A 6,000-nucleotide genomic window follows, 5' to 3' on the forward strand; every position below is an offset into this window, starting at 1 on the left:
TGACTCACATTCTTCATAGAAATATCACAATGACCCTGCTGTCACCGCTGAACCCAACTTTTCCCAGTTTGGAATGTTCATGCCCATGCGACATACAGCCACGAGCGCGTGCACACACATGCACGGACGCACGCACATACACACACACACACACACACACACACACACACACACACACACACACACACACACACACACACACACACACACACACACACACACACACACACACACACACACACACACACACAGAATGCAGTTATAAACACATGTATTACTCAAACTGGGAACCCATTAGCCCCCCTCTGTGTCCCTTACTCTGCTTGTTAGTAGAGCAGGGATCGGTATGTATGTATGTACTCATGGGCCGGGGGGTCCGTGGGGTCCTAGGACCAGCAGGCCTAATTGAGGACTCATTTCCGCAGGGTTACAGAGGGGCTTAGATTAACATGCAGGTGAGTACCTCATGCCCCCCCACCTGAGAACAATTATGGGGCACACTCGGGGAGGCAAACAGCCCCCCCCCAACATACCTCTTCTAAACGTTTTTACAATTCTACAGCTGATTTGCCTCACTGGTTAAAATAGGACAGTAAGTGCCTGTTTCAGTGATCCTAAGAGAAAGCTAACTACATCATGAAGGATCTAATTGCACCTTGATTTGTATTTAACCTTTATCTGAACAAATTCTTCTTGACAATGACGGCCTACCAAGATGCAAAAAGCCTCCTGTGGGGATAGGGGCTGAGATTTTTTTTAAAGCAGGACAAAACACACCTCACGACAAAAGAGACACCACAACAACATGAAGAGAGACCTAAGACGACAACATACTGTATGTAGCATGGCGGCAGCACAACTTGACAACACAAAACGGTGAGCAACACAACATGACAACAACACAACATGGTAGCAACACAACATGGTAGCAACACAACATGACAACATGGTAGTAGCACAAACGTGGTACAAATATTGCGAGGCACAGACAGCAAAAAGGTAGAGACAACAATACATCACGTGAAGCAGCCACACGTGTCAGTGTGATCGAGTCTTTGAATGTAGAAATGGAGATAAAACTTTCCAGTTTGAGTGTTTTTTTTGCAGCTTGTTCCAGTCGCTAACTGCAGCGAACTGAAAAGAGGAGCGACCCAGGGATGTGTGTGCTTTGGGGACCTTATACCGGAATGTGACTGGCAGAACGGGTGCTGTATGTGGAGGATGAGGTTTGCAGTAGGTATCTCAGATTTGGGGGAGTGAGGCTAGCCACTACAGAGCACCCTTACCTGCCGATCTATGAATTATGTCTCCGTAATCTAGCATGGGTAGGATGGTCATCTGAATCAGGGTTTGGCAGCTGGGGTGAAAGAGGCGCGATTATGGTAGAGGAAACCAAGTCGAGATTTAACCTTAGCCAGCAGCTTTGATATGTTCAAAGTACTCCAAAGTACTTGCAAGCTTGCTGGACAAAACAAAACCTCTGTTGTAGAGCCGGGGTGTCAAACTCATTCCATAGAGTGCCTAGTGTCTGCAGGTTTTAGTTTTTTCCTTTCAATAAGACCTAGACTATCAGGTGTGGGGGGTTCCTTAATAATTAGTGACCTTAATTCATCAATCAAGTACAAGGGAAGAGCGAAAACCCGCAGACATTCGGCCCTACGTGGAATGAGTTTGACACGTGTTGTAGAGCGTTCAACACAACATTTAGGGACGAGCTGAGTATAAGGCTGCATCATCTGCATGTAAATGGCTTGTACTGCCTGAGCTATGTTGTTTATGTAAATTGAGAAGAGCGTGGGGCCTAGGATCAAGCCTTGGGGTACTCCCTTGGTGACAGGCAATGGCTGAGACAGCAGATGTTCGGACTTTATACAGTGCACTCTTTGAGAGAGGTAGTTAGCAAACCAGGCCAAAAACCCCTCAGAGACACCAATGCTCCTTAGGAATGGAATGGTCTACCATTTAAAAAGCTTCGGTCAAGTCAATAAAAATAGCAGCACAACATTTCTTACAGTCAAGGGAAGTGGTAACATCATTTAGGACCTTTACGGTAGCAGTGACACATCCATAACCTGAGCAGAAACCAAATAGCCAGTCAGTTGATTATTGACAAGTTTTTCAAACACTTTTGATAAACAGGGTCAGCTTGATCTCCCCCTATAAATAAAGGACTCATCATTATGATGGCACTGTTGCTATGGCACATGATTACAACTACTGCCCTAAATGTATACATTAAGAATAAATGAAAACATCCTATCAAAAAACATTTTTTGGCTTTCTGCTTTGGCAGGCAGAGGGGGAAACTTTAGTGCCAGGCTCTGTGAGTCCTTCACTGGGCCGTTGGAGCATTGTCCAGGAGAGCCATCTCCTCATCTCAGCTCTCAGCTTCCTGGCCTGGCACATCATCCCCTCAATCACACAGGCATATGATATATATAGAGAGAGACAGAGCGAGTGAGAGACGGAGAGAGAGAGAGAGAGAGAGTCATCTGGCAGAGAGACAGAGGGGACTGAGGCAAGTGACTTCTAAATCCAGCAGTCATCCTAGACCCAGAAGAATCACGACATCTCTGTCTCTCACTCAATTATTTAATCACTGTGCTTCACTGCCTGAGGAGAGGCCAAGTCTCTTCATTGACTGTGTATTACTCACTGGTTCTCCATGACTTTTTAGTGTAGCTTACTTACTTAGCTTATTGTTGTTGTTTTCATTACTCAAAGAGCCAATAAGTGAGAGTGGATGGACTAGGAAATGTGCTGAGCTGGTTTATATGTGATTTGAATGTTGGGTGCGGACATGTAAACGTGCGTTTCAGTGTGTATCCATGGGTTTAATTAAATGTGCAGTCTGAGTCAGTGACGTGCAGGCAGGGTAGGCAGGGTAGGCAGGGCTTACCCTATGTTTTTCAAATAAAAAATAAAAATATGATTATTGTGGTTTTTAAGCTAGAATTCTCCAAATGTGCTAAAACTGCATTAAAACCTCAGTGCCACAGTGTTCATTCCTTCCTTTCCAGTCATTCGAATCGATTCAAATCGTTGACACGCACAGCTGTCCTTGACTCCAGTCACTGCTGATGGACTGGGTCAGCGTAGGCGTCGCTGCTTTGCCTCGCTTGAAGTAGCTCCATTCGTTGCATTGAGACGATTTATTCATATATCACAAAAACAACCTGACAAATGGACACTATGCCGCACCTGAAAATGTCTCCAGGTTGTAGGGATCGAAGAGCGCAACGTCGACTATATATACACAGGAGCTCCTCATTTTATTCATGACAGGCGACCACCATCTCCCTCACTGCCAGCTGTCGAGGTGAACAGTGAGGACTGGACGTTATACTTGTCTGAAAAGTCATTACCAATTACATTTTTCTTTTACCCAGACTTGGACATTTACCTTTGGACGTACTGGGAATGGGGATTCTCCTGCCACTCAATGCGGGCCAGAGCCTTGACTTCTACACGATGGATGCGACTGACTACAACAATTTTACTTGCGTGGCTGCATGGGGGTGCACTCTCACGGGATGATTCTGCTCTCCGACCGTCTGGATGCCCTAATGGATGAAACTGCCTGCCTGTTCGCTGAGTGGGAGATACTGTTTGTGTGTGTGTGACTTTTTGTGTCAGTTTGAAAATGGAATAAAATGAGGCATTGGGGATGTGCCTTCCATATGAAAGTGGGCCTGCTGTTTGCATGCAGAATTACATCAATGACAAGGGGTCTGCTGTGTCTTCCACAATGCTGTCACTGAGAGTCCACCCTGAAGGAAAGACAAATGGACTTAATTTGCAAGGATAGAGAAGCCTAAATGCATTTCCTTTGCAATTTGCCGGTTATGCTACTGTTGAATGAAGCTGAGAATACAGAACATCCCTTTGATGCATTTGATTTATCAAGCTAGAATTTTGTTTTAGAGCTTTTTTGACGTTTGGAACGACATTTTTCAGTCATTTCAATTGTTGATATGGAAATTTCAGTAGAACCTTCTTTATCATGCAGCCAGGTCATTCAATTTGTCCTGTGGGCGTCGGAAAACCGTCCACTAGGGGCAACAGTGAGCGATATTACCATCAAGTTGGCTTGGGTTTTGCTAGGGTGATGTGGATGGGCTATGAGTCTGGATCAGAAGGTTGTGTGTTCGATCCCAGTCGTGGACACTGCTTTTTTTATTTTTGTGTTTAACCCTTTCCCAAACCTTAACACTTACCTTAACCATTCAGAATGAGTGCCTAAACTTAATGTTTTAACCCTTTCCCAAACCTTAACCCTAACCTTAACCATTCAGAATGAGTGCCTAAACCTAACCGTTAACGTTTGGAGAACATGGATGAATGGCTAATTCTGCAGTGACACTGTGAGAACTTGTTTTTATTATGTGTGTGTAATAATATCTCACATAATAATAATTGTATTGTGTGTGTGTGTGTGTGTGTGTGTGTGTGTGTGTGTGTGTGTGTGTGTGTGTGTGTGTGTGTGTGTGTGTGTGTGTGTGTGTGTGTGTTTGTGTGTTTGTGTGTGTTTGTGTGTGTGTGTGTGTGTGTGTGTGTGTGTGTGTGTGTGTGTGTGTGTGTGTGTGTGTGTGTGTATTGGAAGAATTGTTAATCTGTTTGTGTTGCAAACTATTCAGTTAACCCACGACTGCGTGGCGACCCACGACTCCAATACCGTCATTAAGTTTGGCAACTACACAACGGTGGTAGGCCTGATCACCGACAATCATGAGACAGCCAGAGACCTGGCAGTGTGGTACGAGGACAACAACCTCTCCCTCAACGTGATCAAGACAAAAGAGTACGCCCCCATTCACATCACTGGGGTTATAGTGGAGCAGGTCGAGAGCTCTAAGTTCCTTGGTGTCCACATGACCAACAAACTGTCATGGTCCAATCACACCAAGACAGTCGTGAAGAGGGCACTACAACGCCTATTCCCCTCAGGAGATTGAAAAGATTTGTCATGGGTCTTCAGCTCCTCAAAAAAGTTATACAGCTGCACCATCGAGAGCATTATCGCCTGGTATGGCAACTGCTCGGCATCCAACCACAAGGCGCTACAGAGGGTCGTGCGTACGGCCCAGTACATCACTGGGGTCAAGCTTCCTGCAATCCAGAACCTCAATACCAGGCGGTCTCAGAGGAAGGCCCTAAAAATTGTCAAAGACTCCAACCTCGCAAGTCATAGACTGTTCTCTCTGCTAACGCACTGCAAACAGTACCGGAGTACCAAATCAAATCAAAACAAATGTTATTTGTCACATACACATGGTTAGCAGATGTTAATGTGAGTGTAGCGAAATGCTTGTGCTTCTAGTTCCGTCAATGCAGTAATAACCAACAAGTAATCTAGCTAACAATTCCAAAACTACTACCTTATAGACACAAGTGTAAGGGCATAAAGAATATGTACATAAAGATATATGAATGAGTGATGGTACAGAGCAGCATAGGCAAGATACAGTAGATGGTATTGAGTGCAGTATATACATATGAGATGAGTATGTAAACAAAGTGGCATAGTTAAAGTGGCTAGTGATACATGTATTACATAAAGATACAGTAGATGATATAGAGTACAGTATATACATATGAGATGAGTATGTAAACAAAGTGGCATAGTTAAAGTGGCTAGTGATACATGTATTACATAAAGATACAGTAGATGATATAGAGTACAGTATATACATATACATATGAGATGAATAATGTAGGATATGTAACATTATATTAGGTAGCATTGTTTAAAGTGGCTAGTGATATATTTTACATCATTTCCCATCAATTCCCATTATTAAAGTGGCTGGAGTTGAGTCAGTGTGTTGGCAGCAGCCACTCAATGTGGCTGTTTAACAGTCTGATGGCCTTGAGATAGAAGCTGTTTTTCAGTCTCTCGGTCCCAGCTTTGATGCACCTGTACTGACCTCGCCTTCTGGATGATAGCGGGGTGAACAGGCAGTGGCTCGGGTGGTTGTTGTCCTTGATGATCTTTATGGC

Source organism: Oncorhynchus mykiss, chromosome 9 (genome assembly GCF_013265735.2).
Source record: "Oncorhynchus mykiss isolate Arlee chromosome 9, USDA_OmykA_1.1, whole genome shotgun sequence".
NCBI lineage: Eukaryota > Metazoa > Chordata > Actinopteri > Salmoniformes > Salmonidae > Oncorhynchus > Oncorhynchus mykiss.